This window comes from Panthera pardus, unplaced genomic scaffold (genome assembly GCF_024362965.1).
Source record: "Panthera pardus isolate Hobbes unplaced genomic scaffold, ASM2436296v1 HiC_scaffold_8, whole genome shotgun sequence".
Classification (NCBI taxonomy): domain Eukaryota; kingdom Metazoa; phylum Chordata; class Mammalia; order Carnivora; family Felidae; genus Panthera; species Panthera pardus.
The window spans coordinates 109945104-109963826 of record NW_026527013.1 but is presented as its reverse complement, the minus strand read 5'-3'; the positions used below and the strand labels follow the sequence as shown (position 1 = coordinate 109963826).

At 38.7% G+C, this 18723-nt stretch overlaps 1 pseudogene; it reads left to right on the top strand.

Moving 5' to 3' along the window:
• Nucleotides 1-18172: 18172 nt before the first annotated feature.
• LOC128775749 (U6 spliceosomal RNA) lies at nt 18173-18264 on the top strand (annotated as a pseudogene).
• The last annotated feature ends 459 nt before the right edge of the window (nt 18265-18723 follow it).

The window sequence follows — 18723 nt, the reverse complement described above, 5'->3', positions numbered from 1 at the left end:
AATGTCTAAGCTATTGGTGAATCTAACTGAGAACTACACAGAGTGGCAGAAAAGTCACCATGGGTCTACTGTGTCTTATATCTGAGCTGCTTGTGATGATTGACAAGAGAAGTTCCCAGAACCATGACTCTGACTTTGGCAGGATCCCTGCTCCCTGCTTAGTTTTTCTTTTCTTTTTTTCTTTTAAACTGAAGTACACTTGACATAAAATATTATATTATTTTCAGGTGTAAAACATAGTGATTTGACAATAGTTATTACAGTATTATTGAATATATTCCCTTTGTTGTACTTTTCATCCCTATAACTTATTTATTTTATAACTGGAATTCCCTGCTTCCTTTTATCCCATAGGCTCTTTGGAGTCATTCAACTTCCCTTTTCTCTATAAACCCATGCCTAGCTGTGGAGTAAGAACATCTCACTTCCTTTTTGTACCATGGCATTCTCTTTATTTCTTTGCTCCTATAGCATTTTGGATGCAAGAAAATGTGCTAGTTCAGAGTTTACACTCCAGGTTAAACAGACTTGGTTTTGAACACTTTGCCAGTTTATAGGCTTGGACAAGGCACTCTGTGTCTCTAGAGCATCTGTTTGTTCATCTATAATAATAGTGTAGTCACTACAGTATTATCATGAGTGACTAAGTAAAAACATACACACAAAGCACTTAGCACCATGTCTAGCAAGCAGGAAGTACACAGGGATTAGCCAGTACAAGTGACATTGTCATAAGTATTTGTTTATATATTTGTCTCCTTTAGTAATGAACTTCCCCAGGACAGAAATTGTGTCTTAGTCATCTATGGAATTCCATTGGCCTAGAAACATAACTTGAGTGTAGAAGTCGCTCAGTAAATCTTTGAATAATAAATAACTGCATATAGGTATACACACACACACACATATGTGTGTGTATGTGTATATATATATGTATATATATATATAATGTTTATGAATATATATATATCAGGTAGATACATGATATACGATGAGATAAAATGGGCTTTTGAAGCTCTAATTTGCTTGTGAACATGGATAGCATTATTAGAATACTTACATATATCACTATTAAAACTCTGATTTAATTATGTTGGATTTTTTCCCTCACCATAGTTGGAGCTTTTCTAAGTTTAGTTACTCTTGGCTTCAAGAAACCTGGGTCTTTAGGGCAAGACCCAGTCCCCAAGAAAGGAGATTCCACTTCCTTTCAGTAGGAATGTCACTCTGTGGGCCAATTTTGGATTAAACTGAAGAGAACAAATGGAGTGCTTTGGGACAACTGGTCCTTTGGGGGCAGGAATGTGCTGCTGATCACTTGTTATTGGAATCTCTCTTCTGTGATGTGCAACCCCTTCCTAGGGTCAGATTGTTTTTTGTAGTAGGGAACTTGTGATAAGACTGACACAAAATGGAAACTCCAGAGGGTAGGGTGGAAGAACCAATTTTGGGGGAATCAAAAGTTAGATGTTGAAAATGTGAGTCTTGGTTGATACTATATTCAAGTAGATTTGTCCAGAGGGCAGAGGAGATAATAATGTTATAGAGGTAAAAATACGGCTGATACCACCAAATTCCATGAGAGATCACAGAGGCTGAGGACTGAGAAAAGGTTGTTTGAAGTCATTTATAGCTGTTTGAAGTAATCTCTTTCTAGATATCTGTTCATCTCCAGTGTGCATGTCATGCTCTACAGTTGGCAAAGGACATCACACAGTCTAGTTAAGATAGAACTGCTTTTGATTCCACAAATAAAACTGGGAGTTGAGAATACTTTATCAGGGAGATCTGTAGTAGATCTCTGTCTCTGTATCCAGGACAATATCCACTGAACCTTATTCCAGCTCTTTGCACAACCAGCTCTTGCCACAGAAGTCAACTTCTGGGAATGTAACTGATGACCTTTATGAGATTGTTTTTGTTTGTGTGCAGAAACAATATTCAGCTATTTGAGTGATAAGAACTGGTAGCATTGGAGCAGACCCCATGTCAAAAAGAGAAAGGAAAAGGAAAAAGATGTGTAAAATTATAGTTAGAAGAACAAGATTTTATGAAAATGGTAAACTAGAATGGAGAGAAGGCAGCAGTGGAGAGAGATAGATGGAAGATGCTGGAGGAAGCAAAAGGGAGTCAAATGCGGGAAGAAAAATGAAGGAACAAAATGGGGAGACTGGGGGCTTAGTGTGGAAAATCGAAACATCTTCCTCTGAGCCTTGAGGGAAGGATAAAATGGCACAAGGAAAGTCATAGTCATTTTGTAAATCAGGATATTTGAGAGATTGGCACATTATTCATATATAATTACATATCAGTAAGATTACCCTTTATTAAGTTATTACTATGTGCCTTGTATTATGTTCACTTTATTTCTTGTGACAATCTTTGTGGTAGGAATTATCACCATTTTACAGTGGAGAAAACTGAGGCTCAGTATAACTTGCTCAAGGTCAGTGAACAGCCCAAGCGTATATATCTGTCTGACCTCCCAGCGTGCCTTTTTTGCCAGTTATGAAAATCTTTGGAGAGCTGATGAGAGCAGAAAGTTCTTTCCTCTGATAAAAAAAAAAAAAGCACAAAGGCACATATGCATCACATTTTATATGCAATTGCAGGAATTTCGTGACCCACTGAAACCCATCTATGGACCCGACCCCTGTGGATGTGTTGACACCACATAAGAACAATAAGCCAATTTTCAACAGAATAACCTTTAAATATGTGTTAGCTTTCCAAGTCATCACAATGTGATGCTATTTGAATAACATTTCTGTGGCTCCAAACATTTCTGGATCTCCAGCTTCAGAATGTCCTCAGAACCCATTTACTGGCCACAGAAAAAAAATCAGTCCCAGTTACTTTTGTTTTCCCCAAACAGTATTTGTTGTCTTGCCTTGTTCATTATCTTTGGTTTCAAATGCCTGTTGGCTATTTTCAAAATTGCCAACCATTCTCAAAGGATTCCATTCCATTAAAGAAATCAAAAAAATATGCAGTAGGCTCAGAAAGAAACCCTAAAGGGGCATTTTAGAAGGGGTTCTCTCTGAGGTTAAACCTTAAGATAAGAAACTATTCTCAAATACAACCATATGATAGCAACACATGCTGTCTGTGGTTATTACTTTAATGCAGTATTCCTAGTTCAGTGTATAAGGTAAGAAATACCTTTAAAAAATATTACTTTGAGAATACACTAAATGTGATTATTGTAAGTTATCTAGTAAAAATTACTCTTTAAAGTTTTTTTTTTTGATTATTGGAAATAGAACTTTGTCACTTGTGTAGGTACACTTTAGCATCACTTTTGTAAATCTAGTCCTTCAGTGAACCTATGTAGAAATAGTTCACGTCTTAGTCAAGGTCACTTGGTGTGTTTGTATCCATAATCTGATTTAATTTTCAGTGCTTCTGAGAAGTTACTAACTATACCTAAAATAATGGCTTTTAAAAATAGTCATTTCTTGTGGCAGTTTTTATGATATCCTCTTTTCTTCTAAAACCTGACTTAAATACATCTATTTTAAAAATTAATTTTGTTTTGGGAATATGATGTTACTCCTTGGATCATGAAAATAGTTCTCTAAGTGTCTAAATTAACTTTGGATGTTTAAGTTACCAATTATATTGACTAGAAAATTTCTTCTTTCCTTTTTTAATGTTTATTTATTTTTAGAGAGAGAGTGCGTGAGTATATGCATGAATGGGGGAGGGGCAGAGAGAGCTGGAGACAGAGAATCCCAATCCTGTCCTGTCAGCACAGACCCTGATGCAGGGCTCCATCTCACAAACAGTGAGATCATGACCTGAGCCAAAATCAGGAGTTGGATGCTTAATTGACTGAGCCACCCAGGAGTCCCAGAAAAGTTCTTCTTTCTGACCATATACCCCTACAGTGCATAAAAAGCCAGGGACCGTCTATATTGTACATAAATGTCAATATATAGTAGAGTATAATTAAAATGTCCACAATCTCTTTTTATGCTCCGTCCTGCATAAATGATGATTGACTTGGCTGATGTCTATTTATACCAACCTGATGGGCTCCCCTTCTGGAATAGACTTGAGGGCTGCAGAGATGAGTATACTTCTTATATTGTAGCAGACAAATAGTTAAAGCGTTGGTTCTCACTTTTTTTATTGCTCCCCACATATCCATTCACAAGTTCTTACAGGCAACACAACCCCATCAGTAACTAATTATTAGGTTATTGATAATATTGGTTGTGGGTAACATGCATGGTTTGAAGTCCGGGTGCTTGTTCTAATGCTATTATTTTCCTTCTCATGGAGATAGTCATACTAATGCACTGTGGTACTGTAGTTGACAACCATTAGCGTAAGGGATAGAGAGATGATGTCCCTCATAGTTCCTTAGTACATAGTGTTGATTCTTGCTACTCATGTTACGATCCAGGAATCAGCAGCATCAGTATGACCAGGAAGTTTGTTGGAACTGCACAATGTCAGGCCCCACCCCAGACGTACCGAATCAGTATTTGCATTTTAACCAGATCACTAGGTGATTGTATACATACCACAGCTGGAGTAGCACTGACATAGATGGTTCTATGTAAAGTCATATACATAGAAATTGCAGAACATGCTGAATTGCTGTATGGATAGTGGCAAAAAACCACAAGTAGACTGAATAAACACACTTTCCCTCTCTGGCAAGCGATGGGTATGAATATGTAAAATGGTTAAACTCCTGATATTTGGCTCATTCATTTTAGCCTTTGGAATTGGTTATTTTTCCATTTCCATTGCCTTTCACGTTGTTTGGCCTTTTTGCTGGTTCACGTGGTGAAACTGACTAAGGCTCACCATCCAAATCAACATTTTAATTTGCTTCTTCCAGAAACAAGACTTGGTGGTTTCATTTTTTGTTAAACCACAGTTCTCATATGAAATAATCTAGTTTCGTCCCAAATTAGGAGTGATGATTAAGGATGTGACCAACTAACAAAAAATATATGGTAGAGCCAAGATGCAACTGTAGGTCTGTGTCACAAACAAAATGCTGTTCCTAAGCATTCCATGGGAGACTCTGCAGAACCCTGAAGGTCTAGCTGGAGTTTCAGATAGCACTGTGTTATCTCTGGAGACATTATTTGGTAGAATGTTGAAGTGGATCCCCCTCCTCTCTTACTCTGCTGGTGGGAGTACATATTGGCATAAGCCTAGTAGAAGACAATTTGGTTAAACATGTATAAAAAGCCTTGAAAAATGCACATTTGGTGATCTTGCAATTCCAGTGCTAGAATTTGCTTAAAAATAATCATATGTATGGATTAGTAAGTGAAGTGGTATGTTAATTCTATGAATTAGTTAATTCTATGGCTTTAGTGTCTAAAGGAAGGAAGAGAACCCTTCAGCCTGCTCTGCCATTGGTGCTCCTCCTTCTACTCTCTGTAACACCACCCCCACTCCCAAGTCTTCCTCAAAGTAATTGAGTGGCTTGTATAAGTCATTTCTTCCTACTTGGGGCTCAGTTTCCTCATTTGGATGGGAAATTTGGTATATAAGCAGTATTTCTCAGAATATTATCTATGAAGACAATTTGAGAATCATTCATCACAACACCCCATGAATGAAGTGTTATTTTCTTTTTATTGAGGAGGAAACTGAGGCTCTGACTTTCATTTGACCCTTCGTGAAAGGTAGAGGTGGGATTTGAATCCACCTCTACTGATTTAATTCCACTGCTTATTCTATGACTCCAGGTGCTAAGGAAACAAGCAAACAGAGAAGTGCTGACCCTGCCCTTGTGAGCTCATCCTAGGAGGGGGGGATTTTGAGGACTCTTTTCATATACTCCACATTGTTTCTTAAAATGGTTTTTTTGGTGAAAATACTTTTGTAAATCTTTAATTTACTACCATGGAAATCAGCCTGGTTTTTGTTTTTTCTTTCCTTTTTTTAATTTTTAGAAAAATATCTTCTACTCTTCAGATATTTAGTTTTTGACACCCAATGAAGATGCTACATCTCACTTTTAAGTTACAGACCTTTTGGTACTCAGTCAGTTGAGTGTCCAACTTCAGCTCAGGCCATGATCTCATGGTTTGTGAGTTGGAGCCCTGCATCAGGCTCTCTGCTGTCAGTTCAGAGCCCGCTTTGGAACCTCTGTTCCCCCCTTGTCTCTGTACCTCCCCTGCTTGTACTTTGTCTCTCTCAAAAATAAATCAACATTAAAGAATAAGGTACAGACCTGTCTCTACTAGGAATGCATATTTCTCTACTTGGAAAGATGGTGCTGCTATGAACTAGAACAAGACAGACTCTCATTAAGTGGGTCATGTCTACTTTAACCAGATGTGCAAGCTTTGCCTTTTGTTCCATAAAAGCCCTGGTTTCATGTCTAGTAGTTATAGGTTTGGTATTGCTTTAAACTGTGCTGTTTATACTTGCATTATACCTCCTGAATGGCTTCTTGACTTTGGGGAAGAAATAAAACTCCTTTGAAGCATTCATTAAAGAGATGTATCTATTGAGCACCTCTTAATGTGCCTGGCACAGGGCAAAGCTATGGGGCTACCCAGTGAATAAAACACCCAAGGACTGGTATCCTCATGGGTTCAAATCACTTTTTCCACTTTAAAACTCTTTCCCCCTAATTTTGTTAAGCTTCAGTGTAAAATCTGGTTGATTAAGAAAAGGATCTGTGATAGTTCTGTGATATAATCAAATTCATTGGAACTGTAATAGTATGCAACATTCTGCACAATTTAAAGCATTACTTGCAAAGAAGAAGACACACAATATATTTACTCCCTATGTTGAAACTGTGAATTAACCTCTTTTTGTAAATAGAGTCAAAGAATCTAGTTGCTTTGAAAATCCTGCCATTCTATTTAATGCTCTTTCATTATATTTGATCTTCAGTTTTATGGGCTGCTTTGGTTAGTGATGGTAACAGCAGAGAATTATTGTAGCCTTCAAGAGGATGAAAGGAAGAATGGAAATGATTAAAAGTAAGTTAGCTTTTTCATGCACAGGAGGTAGGAATAATGAAGAAGCAGCACCACATTCTTAAAATGATTAAGCAATTTACTAGGGCATTTTGAAGCCTCATTAAAAATTAACAAATTGATCTTAATGCATCGTATCTCATTCTTTTGGCAGGTTGCCTAGTGCCTTAAGGCTTTGGTTAATGGGCCCAGATGATAATCTCTACCAAACGGCAGTAACTTAACATTTGAAAAATCATCTTTCCTTTTTGTTGATTGTAGTGAGGATAGATAGAAAGAGGTGAGCTCTTAGAGTGATTTTCATAAAATTTTAATTTTTTGACTGTACACAGAAGAAACCTGCCAAGTTTTGCTACTGCATCTGAGATTGTTTGGCTCACACTGAGATTATAAATGCTTTTGCTGAATGCCAGTTATATATACCTACATTTAAGTAAATTAGATCAGAATCAAAGTTCTAGATTGTTATGAACTGCTTACATTCACCATAATGGCATGGAAGTAGCAAGACAAGTATGGCGGCTTGGGCCTGTTATGGCCCAATAGCAGGCTTAGATCAGTGCTCTGGCTTTGTCCCATTTGTTCCTGCACAGGGAGCCAGCATCCTTTGGGTGTTTGTTGCACTCCTATCAGCAGGTCAAGGAGCCTCTCGTGAACACCCATTCCTTGATCAGTAGTTTCATCTGCAGAGGACACCAAGCTTCTTTTTTTTTGCATGTATCTTAATTCATATGAAAACCTGTGATATCAAGAGTCATTGAGTTAGAAGGGGCGCTAAAAGATTTAGATTCAAATACATTCCTTTTAAGTTTGTTTCTGTACCCCCATTTTGGGCTATGTAGCTTGCCTAAAGCCCTTTAACTAGAGCGTGGAAGAGAGTTACAACATGTCTCATCCCTTTGCTCATCACTCCCCCTCCTCTAAACATTGATCAAATTCTTCTACTTTATTCATTCACTCAACATGTGTTCACACACACACACACACACACACACACACAGTATTTGTACTCAACTCATCCATATCTCATATATTAGTAGTACCTTTTCTAGTGACTTACACTTTTGAATATTTTGAAAGCTACCATGGTACATGACTGTCTTTTTCCATTCATATTTCATGGGTTGACATAAAATTTAATTGATTGTACTTAATTGAAATAACAAGTATGATTGGAACTTGCAGTTTTGAGAACATAAATAAGTGAGTACACAACAGTAGAGAGGAGAAATGTGCACGGGTAGCAGAGGTGAGTATAGTCGCTGTGCGTGCTCAGCCTCCACGGGCATCAGCACACAGCAGTTAATTTGGCGATATGATTAAGAGGAGAGTCACCAAGAGAGTTGTCATAATTAACATTTACGGAAGGTTTGTTGTGGGCCAAGCGCTGAGTTAATCGCTTCACTTAGAGTCTCTCTTCTCGTCTTTATTGCAGCTATGAAGTTTAGGTATTATTACCCCCATTGACACAAAGGAAAAAAAAAAAAGATCTCTGCTAAGTAGCTTGTCCAAAGTCACATTGCTAGCAAGTAGCAGAGCAAGAGAAAAGGTAGATCTGGCTATCTCTGAAAACTTTCTTTTTAACTGTGGTTCTATATTGTAATAATGGATTTTGACTAGTGAACAACTCAAGGAAATCTATGCCTGCAGAAAGAATGAATGCAGATATCACAAAAGAAATCTCCACCTGGGTGAAAAACTGTCATTTTCCGCTGCTTGGTATCAGGTTGTTCCTATTCCTGTTACAGGAATTCGGGAGAGAAGTTTTGTTGAAGGAGTCTGGAAAAACACAGGCAGTGACTTTTGGGTTCTGCATAAATGAGGGCAAATAAACAAAATGTCTCCTCCTGGTCCAAGTTATTTATTAGAAAGTTTACAATTTCAGCAGTGAGTGATGTCAGATTTAATATATCCTCAGGACTTGCAAGAGCTCTGTCAGCTTGCAAATTTCTGAGCTAGGAACATGGAGACTTTATAATAGACATTTGTTTTCTTGGGGTTCCTTGTATTGTTTCTCCTCCCTGTTCACTTTCAGTCTCAGTTTTGGTGAAAGCTTTGATCTTTAATTAGAGAGAATAATTAGGATAATTAGGGAATGTTTGTGGTTTTTATTGGTGATTTAGACAGTGATATGTATATGGCTAAACTGTTAGATGGATGAACCTGATTTCCTATACACATATACATTTTTTTTACCTTCCTTACCTCCAGGAATTAAAGGGTATTTTAGAAATAAGTTTAAAATGGAAAATTGACCTTGGCTTTATGATGTAAGTCTTGGAGTAAGCCAACCATTTGTTTTGGGAGGCTTCTGGAGCTGGGTCTCTTGATCCTCATTCTATTTAATGCCGTCAAGATAGTCCTGGGTTTAACAGATTTTTTGAATCTCCTTTACCAATGGGATGTTCCTGCGTTAAATTATTTTGGCACTCCATTCCATGGAGCACCTTTATCATCAGCATATTTATTTCACACTTTTTGTACATTTTCATGCAGTAAGGAGTGAGTTCTTTCCTTCTTGCCTCTGAGAGATAACACAGAGCTCCTAGTTTATCCAGAACAGCCTCTTGCTTCCACAGTGCTGTGCTGATAAAGGCTTAACAACAGGTTCTCAGTGGAAAAAAAAAAACCAATGCCCTGACTCTGATTGATAGCATTTGGTGATTTCCATGGTGTAAATACTTCCCTCATGGCCTATGTGAAGCTACCATGCTGACATCACTGGATGTGGGGTTGGGAAGAGATGTATACAGTCAGTTCTCAGGAGCTGGTCTGAGCCAACTTCACCCCTCTGTCCTTGAATACAATAGTACAATTGTGTGGGCTCACTTCTGATGATGTCGGTCAGTGTGAAGGCAATGAAAATCTTCCTCTTATAGTACTTCCTTGCTGAGTTTTCCAGTTATTGCTTTACCGACTCTTTTATTTACTAGTTCAAATGCACTGACTGGCTCACTGGGTTAATCATCCAACATAGGCTCAGGTCATGATATCACAGTTCAGTTCATGAGTCTGATCCTGGCATCAGGCTCTCTGCTGTGAGCACAGAGCCTGCTTTGGATCCTCTGTCCCCCTCATTCTCTGCCCCCAACCCCCGCTGTGTGTGTGTGTCTCTCTCTTTCAAAAATAAATAAAACATTAATCACAAAACAAAACAAATGCACTTATAAGTGAAGGATTTTGTTTTAGGGGTTGTTTGTATATGAATGTATGTGTCTATATACATATATAAATTTATCATATAATACTTACATTTATTTATGTAAGTTGATATTTTTTCTCTGTTTCAGGCTTTCATTTTTAGTGATGGACTACCATGTTTTCTTAGTGTTTCCAAGGGTCTCTGGCCTTTTCTGTCCAATTTGCTCCCTTCAGCCTCCAGAGTAATGAACTCAGTAATAAAATCAATTGAAGCATGAGTCCATTAGTTTCAACTCTCTTTCCCACTCTGTCCTCACCAATTTCCCTAGTGCAAACAGTTCCTGTGGTGAGGACGTGCTGCAGTATATATGGTTTTTTGCAAGAGGGGAAAAACTGTGCTGATGTGATACCAGCCCACAATTTTATGCAAGGCCTTCCAAACATTTGAACAGGATTCCAGGTGCAAGTAAGGTGATTCAAATAATCTTTTAATGACACAACGAAATGGGATTAGCTTTCTGATGAAATGTCTTCTGTTTTTCCTGTCATATTCTGAAGCTCCCTATATTGAATTGTATAACATCAGCAAGATGAAACATAGAAGAACACTACCACCCACTGGTCTTTCCTTCTCAGGACAAAATTTCCAAACTGAAGATAGGTTTGCTCTTCTTGGATACTCTTTTAGTCCTTTTATATGTGGTACGGGGAAATAACCACACAAGTCAGAATCACGTAGACACCTCACACTTTGATAATCCCTTCTGCCTCAAACACATGGGAATGCTAGGTACAATATGGTAAGAGAGCAGAAAACAAAGACATAACTGGCTCAAAAACAAAATAAATATTTTGGGGCCTCCAAATGTTCCAGAAATCCCTGAGAGTAAGCAAGGCTGATGCTGCTGTTTTTGATGACTTTCTCAAATGTCCCCTTCTCAGTAAGGCCTCTTCTGGACACTGAGCTAAAGCAAATTCTCCTTTCTCTAACTCCACAAGCACTATTCTTTTCCCCTGCTCCATTTTCATCCTTGGCTCCTGTCTTCTAACATAGTAGATATTTCACTAATTAATCATCTTGTCAGCTCCAGGAAGGTGGAGATCCTGCCTCTCAAATATTTGTGAATGAGTAAATGAATGCTAACACATGCAATGCATTTGGCAAAGTAGTAGCAGGTAGTAAATGTTCAATCAATATTAATGTTGTTACTGGTACTGTGAACAGATGAATCTTGGTGCTGACGTGGTCTGACTTTTCCTACCTCATTTCTGTCTATCTCTCTCTCTCTCCCCCACCCTTCTGCTGCCTTTGCCTGTATATTTACTGCTTTTTTCCCCCTCTACTACTCTTTATTTTCTTCCCCTTCTGTCCAGTGTTGGATCCAATGCCTTGTGCCTGTGGAGAATAGCTGAGGCCACTGCAGACCTCGGTTTCACAGTGTGAGCTGCATGTATGTATTGGGTGGCCAATAGGAGAGGGAGTGGTGGGAGAATGAGGAGACTCATGGCATGGATTGTGGAGTAAGACCCTTCTTCTCCCTCTCCCATCTCAACTTCACTGCCATGTCCACAGGGCTCAAAGTGGTGAAAATTGTTGAGGGATTTCATTAGGCAAGAACACTTTCAGCAACAGACACCCCTGTGTTGTCGGGTTGTAGCTGCCCAGCAGTTGTGGGGAACCATTGCATTTCAGAGCTGGAGGATACTTGGAACATGCTGTGGTCTGTCTCCACTGCTGCAGCCTTATGGAAATAGACCAGGCTCTGGGGCCGTACAGGCTACTCTCTTTAGCCAGCTCTGTGATTTTCTGAAAGTCACTTAAACTTTCTGAGCCTTGATTTCCTCAATTATAAAATAGGAATTATGCTTGCTTGCAAGATTGTTATGAAATTGGGAATTTAACCAGTTAATTTTTTTTATTAAGCATCTATTATGTGCCAGACCTGTGTTAGATGATGGAAATATAGTAGTTAGCAAAAGAAATACTCTCTTTGCCCTCATGGAACTTATAATCCCGCTGGGAAAAGATATTGAATAGTGACAGGTACAGAGTAGAACCTCAGAAAATGGTAGCTATCTGCTTACTCATTTAAAAATGAGGGCATTGCAGCACCAAGAGGTTAAGGAACATGCTCCAAATAGCACAGTTCCTGTTGGCAGAGTCAGAACTTTATGGTAAGGCCCATAATGTAAAATAAAGTGTAAGTAAAACCTTGGATTGCGAGTAACTTGTTCTGTGAATGTTCCACAAAACAAGCAAACATTTCTAAAATATTTTCTCAGTGTTTATTTTTGAGAGAGAGAGAGAGTGAGAGAGAGAGAGAATGGGTGCATGTGAGTGGGGTAGGGGCAGAGAGGGATAAAGAGAGGGAGACAGAGGATCTGAAGCAGGATTTGTGGTGTAGGCACAGAGCCCAAAGTAGGACTCAAACTCACAAACTACGAGACCATGACTTGAGCAAAAGTTGGATGCTTCATCGACTGAGCCACCCAGGCATCCAAAGACAAGCAAACATTTCTAATAAATTTTAACTTAATAAATGAGCGATGTCTTGCAATACAAGTTGTACGTGATGCTGAATGTCACATAATCACAACTGAGCCAATGATTCTTGAAATTCGCTTTGATATACAAGTGCTTTGGATTACAAACATGTTCCCAGAACAAATTATGCTTGCAAACCAAGGTTTTTCTGTACTTGTTACAAGGGTTGGTTGTGGTACCCAAAACCTTCGTGATGAAACTGCACCTTTTGGTTCCTGTGGAGGTAGCATCTCCTGACCAAGGGAGCAAGGATCCTTCCAGCATTGCCAGGTGTTCCCAGGTCAGACTTGCTTTAGGTCACCTGGAATAATTTAAAAGCCAAAGATCGCTCATTTTATGTGATTTTTTTTTTTATGCTTTCACAGGTTCTTGGAGAATCTGCCCATGGATCAGTAACATAAATCAAAAGCTTATGTTTAAATGAGCATAGATCTGCATTGACCGCAAAACTGTTATTGAGGAGAATGTCCATTATGTAACTCAATGACTCTCATTAATGGGCTCATAGAAGAAATTTGAGAATTTAGAGCCAACAAAATTTGTGCTTCCTATTTTCTTGCAATGGGAACAACATAAATAATCATGTTTGTCTTTTTGTACAGGCTGCCGAAAGTCTTGGAGTCAAAATTCATGTCCAGTCACAAGGAATATATAAACCCTTGAAATTGGCAAATATTTCCTTCTTATTTCCTTGGTTCTGATATGTCTTTCATTTCTATTATTTTATTATCTCTATGTCCTTTAACTTGAGGTAATATACCAAAATAGTACATTTCAAAACTGCTTTCCTTTGTAGGGCAGAGAGTGACACTATGAGGGAAAAAATAGAGCACTGAGGTAGATAATGGAGAAAAACATGAATGAGGATGACTTCTGGGCAATTGTTTTGTCACAAACCCTTTCTACCAAGTATTGATAGACTTTCTGTTTGCTGCTGATGGAGTGAAGTTCAAGGACCTGTGATCTTTGGTTGACCTGGATCTCATCTCAAAATGAATACCTTCCAGTCCTTTCCTTTTGTCTTTGTGTACATTTGCCAGGATATTAGATAGGGCACAGCAGTTAAAAGCTTCTTGGTTCCATATTTCTCATTTATCTAGATTTGCAAGGTCAGTTTAGTCTTGGCTTCCAGTACATTGCTGTGATTAGGATTTTGTTCTCAGGGACCAAAGCTACAATTACCTCTATTTTCTTTATGTTTATGCCCTAAATTCATGTCAATTTTCTGCAGCACAGCATACTTTCTGCAGAATTGGCTCTTCTCTACTGTTCTTGTTGCTATTAAGAAGGAAACAAAATATTTGGACTCAGCTCTCAAATAGGAATGTGTTTTTATCAAGTAGAACAATAAAAACAGCATAAAACTACTCAGATTCCCCTACCTCTGCAGCCTGGTGACAAAGTGGGGGCACGGTAAGAGTCACAGAGAAGCCAACTTCTGGCCCAGCCCAATTAGTGATATTGCTGTGACCCAGCGTTCTCCCTAGTTGCAGGGAGTGCTGAGTTCCCCACCATATGCTCACCAAACCCCAAGGATGATCTTCCCCTCTTTTTGCCATAGAGATCCTCGCTGCTGCTTCCTTTTCTGTATTTCTCCAGGGATCCTCTCCTGACTATAATGCTTTTGAGTCCTTTTGAGGACAGTTTTCCTGGTGTTCCATCCACCTGGCCATAGCACTAGAGCTGTGGTTGTAGCCACTGCTCTGCTCCTGTCCCATGGCCTGCAGGCACCCCTGACCAGTTTTCCACAGAAGAAGTACCTTTGTCCTCAATTGAATACAGACCCTCTAGCATAACTATCCCTTTACTTGACCTGCTCATTGATTCACGGGGCAAGGGTAGTGGCTGTTAAACACCCAAATCTGTTCTCCCGCTCTTCCATATAATATGGCTGCCTAGTCAGAGGCTATTTTTTCCCGGTCTACTCTGCAGCTAGGTAAGGCCATGGAACTAAGCTCTCACTAATGGAATGTAAGAATTCAAATATTTAGTTATGTAAATGAAAATGTTTGCCTTGTACATTAGTTTTCCTCCTTTCCCCTGGGAAATGTCAGTGATGAGGACAGAACTCTAGTGCAATAATTCTCAAAGTGTGTTCCACAGACACCTGGAGGTTCCTGAGGCCCTTTCAGGGAGTCTGGGAAGTCAAAACTATTTTCATAATATTAGGATGTTATTTGCCTCTTTCATGTTTTGCATTTGCATTGATGGTGCCAATGCGATGCTGTGTGAAGGTACTGGTCCCTAGCATGAATCAAGTCACTAATACCCAACTGTCCCAAGAGTCATCACATTCTTCACAGACTTGTACTTGCAACAAAACAAAACAAAAATTGCCAGTTTCAGTCCTTGAAGTCCTTGAAGAAGCATTACAAATAATGACTTTAATCATCTCTGTTGAGTACATGTCTTTTTAATATTCTGTGTAATGAAATAGGAAGTGTGCATAAATACTTCAGATACATGTGGAAATATGTTGTCCCAAGGGAAAGCATGTGTGTGATTGTTTGAGTTTCAAGTTGAACTAAACAGCATTTTTACCTGAAAGAATGATTGACAAAGGGTGTTTATTCCGACATTTGGCATAAATTTTCTTGAAAATCAGCTTGTCACTTCATGGAAAAAAACAAACAGTATTACCAATGACAAAGTTTGAGTTTTCAAGTGAGAATTTCAATTTTGGAAAATATGTAACTGCCACCATGAATTTACCAGCATCTCAGTATTTAAAAACTTTTGTGATGAGATCGGTGGTGATACCGGTGAATATGATTTTTTAACATTGTGCAATAAAATCTGTCAATATTTGAAAGTTCTGCATAGCTCAGTGAACCAATAATTTCTTAAGGACCAATGCATAATGTTTCAAAAGAATGCATGGGTAAAAGATTGGGTATGTTAAACAAGAAACTTGCTTGTTTGCTTGATAACTTTTGGCAATTGTATTCAGTTATATGGTGACCACAACACCAGTGGATTTTAATGTAACAGAGTATGAAAAGATTATGGATATGTTTCAGATTTTGTATTGCAACTCTGAAGAAACTACTACTTGAGCTTTGGTGTAGTATCAAAGAACAATAGTCATAATTATTTGAAAAGGCTGTTAAAATCCTCCTCCCTTTCTCAGCTATATAGTTGTGTGAGGCTTGATTCTCTTCACGTAATTTATTGTTTTTAATTTTTAAAAATGTTTTATTTATTTTTGAGAGAGAGTGAAAGTGAGGGAGGGTAGAGAGAGGGGGACAGAAGATCTGAAGTGGATTCTGCACTGACAACAGAGAACCCAATTTGGGCTCGAACTCATGAACCTTGAACCATGAGATCATGACCTGAGCTGAAGTTGGACATTCAACTGACTGAGTCACCCAGGTGCCTACCTCTCTTCACATACTTTAAGTAAAACAACTTGCTGCACTAGATTGAATGCAGAAGCAGTAGCAGCTTCTGCTTCTTCTTCTTCCCCGCTCCTCTTCCCCTTCTCTTTCTCCTCCTCCCCCATCTCCCTCTCCATCTCCTCTATCTCCTCCCCTCCCTCTCCTCCTCTTCCCCTCCCAATCCTCCTTCTCCTCCTTCCTTCCTTCCTTCCTTCCTTCCTTCCTTCCTTCCTTCCTTCCTTCCTTCCTCCCTTCCTTCCTTCCTTCCTTCCTTCCTTCCTTCCTTCCTTCCTTCCTTCCTTCCTCCTACCCCTTCTCCTCTTCCTTCTCTTTCTCCTCATCATCATTGTCCATTGTCGTCGTCGTCCTGTTCTTCTCCTCTCCCTCCTCCTCCTCTCCCTCCTCCTCCTCTTCCTCATCCTCCTCTTCTTGCTCTTCCACTTCCTCTTTCTTTGTCTTCTTTGTCTTCTTCATCTTCTCCTTCTCCTTCTCCTCCTCTTTCTTTTTTTTCCTGTTATTATCAAGCCAGTCATTAAAAAGAGTTTCAAAAATTTCAAATGATGCTGCTGTTTTTACTACTTTTTTGGAAGATAGTTATTTTTTAATAAAATAAATTAGTTATGTTAGCATATAATAGTTTTCAGAAAGGAATTAATGAATAAATATTTTAATAACATTTCAGTTGTAATTTTGAGTATAGTAATTATTAATATATATTACCCTTATAGACAAATCTCTCTGGGGTCCTCAATGATTTTTCAGTGTAAAAGGATTCTGAAACAAAAACATTTGAAAATCCATGAGCTACATGATGGACTCAACCTGGATCACTGGGTGAGCTCTTGAAACACATCTGTCTCCTTCCAGAGTGGTATAGGAAAGAATACATATTTTGTTTGAGCTTCTTGGTATTGGGGACTCTTTGCTACGGCATCTTGGCTCATATCCTAAAAGATCTATTGGCCCAGATAGTGATCTAATGGACACAATAGGATTTATATTTCCCTTTCATCAGCCAACCAGTATCTCCAAGTTGAGTTTCTGTACCTTGAGTCTTTCCCAGAAGTACTTTTCCTTTAACCTTTTAGGCAGAATCAGTCTTGGGGCATTTGTTGGTCTGAACATATCAAGCCAATTGTCCTTCTCTTGAAGGGACCTAAGAATTCAGGAATGGTAGAATTTTTAACAAGTAAACTGCCTGTGACCATATTCTGGGAACTCGTACATAAGGTTTTAATCTGGATTCTGTCTTTGTTCTGTTAATGTCAGTGTGTTTGGTCTAGTTGTTATGGTAGTAATATTTTTCTGAGACAACAATGAAGGCATGTGGTTTAACAAGTACAGGGTATCATTCGGGAAAATGGAAGAATACTTGAATTTGAAACTTTCTGGGAAAATTCATGATTTTTGGTCATCATGTTTATAAGAATAGTCCCTAGAATATGGGAGTCACATTTCACTAATTTTTATTTACTAGACCTTGCACAGTGGATAAAATTGATTTACTAAGATGCTCTTTAATGATAACATTGCTTTCCTATTGTGTATACTCACATGTAAATAGACCGCTACAAATGCTGAAATCTCAAGAGAGGAGATATCTTTTCCTAGTTTCCTTTTTCTATGAATCATGTTAGATTTTTAAAAAACTTTATCATTTCTTTATTCAAAATATCATGAATGATTACCCATTTTTTCCAGGATCAAGTCTACTTTCCATTCTGGGTATTTAAGACTTATTAAAATTAGGCCCGATCCTATCCTAAGAGCTACTGGAACTCTTAGCAGGTCAAACCCACATAGGAAGAAAAAAAGGGGAACTTGTAGATTCCTTGGCCTGGTATTATCAACACACTCTTGAAAACCCCCTTTACTCTCTTGTCCCCAGTCATACTCATGTGCAACATAACAAGCCTGGTTAAACTCAACTCTGCTTACCCTGAACCTGATCACAGCTGAGCATTGTTGGAGAAAATCAAGCTAATATGATGACTTTCTCCCTTTAAAATTGTAACCACCGATCTTGAATGGGCACCCAGCACAGACTGTCAGTCCTGCCAACTTCTCACAGCTTAACTTTCTCACTGACTGAGGTGGCATTGTTTCTCTTCTAACTACCTCAGCTGATGACCTTGCTTCACATTTTATTTTAAAAATAATCGGTATACAGAGAAGATTAGCATGGCCCCTGCGCAAGGATGATACGCAAATTCGTGAAGCGTTCCATAAAAAAAAAAAAATAATAATAATCGGTAAAACTGATATGTATCTGCTCATACATATTTTACCTTCCCTCCTTGTAGGATGGGAGAATTGTCCTCAGTCCTTCTCTAAGGACCACACTTCCCACTCCTGGTCCTATTATTTGTACTTGTATACCATCCCTGTGAAACAGGAGAGAATATGTCTGTGCTCTCCAGGAGACAGTATTTATCACACACACTCACATTCACTGTGCCACAGTTATATTGGCTTTCTTTCTGTCATTTGATATTTCTGTTTCATGTGCCTTATACATGTCCTTTTCTCTGTTGGGGACAATGTTCCTTTGGGTTTCGGCCCAGATAGTACCTGTTACCTGCTGAGAGAAGTCCTCCTTGACTGTAGTAACTGAAGTAGGCTTCTGTTTGCTAGGACTGTGGTAATGAAAAGCCACAGACTGCGTAGCTTAAACAACAGAAATTTATTTTCT